This window comes from Herpailurus yagouaroundi, unplaced genomic scaffold, assembly GCF_014898765.1.
Source record: "Herpailurus yagouaroundi ecotype Mexico unplaced genomic scaffold, PumYag 246, whole genome shotgun sequence".
Classification (NCBI taxonomy): Eukaryota; Metazoa; Chordata; class Mammalia; order Carnivora; family Felidae; genus Herpailurus; species Herpailurus yagouaroundi.
The window spans coordinates 2,024,150-2,024,622 of NW_024412463.1; positions in this window are offsets into that span (position 1 = coordinate 2,024,150).

The window sequence follows — 473 nt, forward strand, 5'->3', positions numbered from 1 at the left end:
CCCCCGCGCCTCGGGCGCCCTGCGGGTCCTGGACCCCTCGCGCTGCTGTCCCAGGGTCTCCACGTGCCACGCAAAGTCCCCGCATGCGCTTCAACCTTCTGGGGGCCACGGGCCGTGCTTTACCGCGAGGTCCCGGTGCACCGTTGCCCTCGGGTCCCTCATGTCACCGCGCGACAGGGACGGCACGCGCCTGGCGGCGTCAACTTCTTAGGGACGGCACCTGCCGCGCCGGGCGCCTTTCCCTCCTGGTCCGCGTGGCCCGGCCGCCGCCGGCACCCCTGGCCGACGCGGGGCACTCACACCGGGCCCTGGGGTCCCGGGGTCCAGCGCCCAGTGCACAGGCAGCCGGTCAGGAGCGACGCCTCGCTTCGAAATTGGTAGGAGTCGCGCTTTTGCTGGGGGGGTTGGGTTGGTAGGCTGTGCCCGAGGGGGCGCCACGGCAGAGCCGCCTCTTAGTGTCGCTGGCCCCCCAC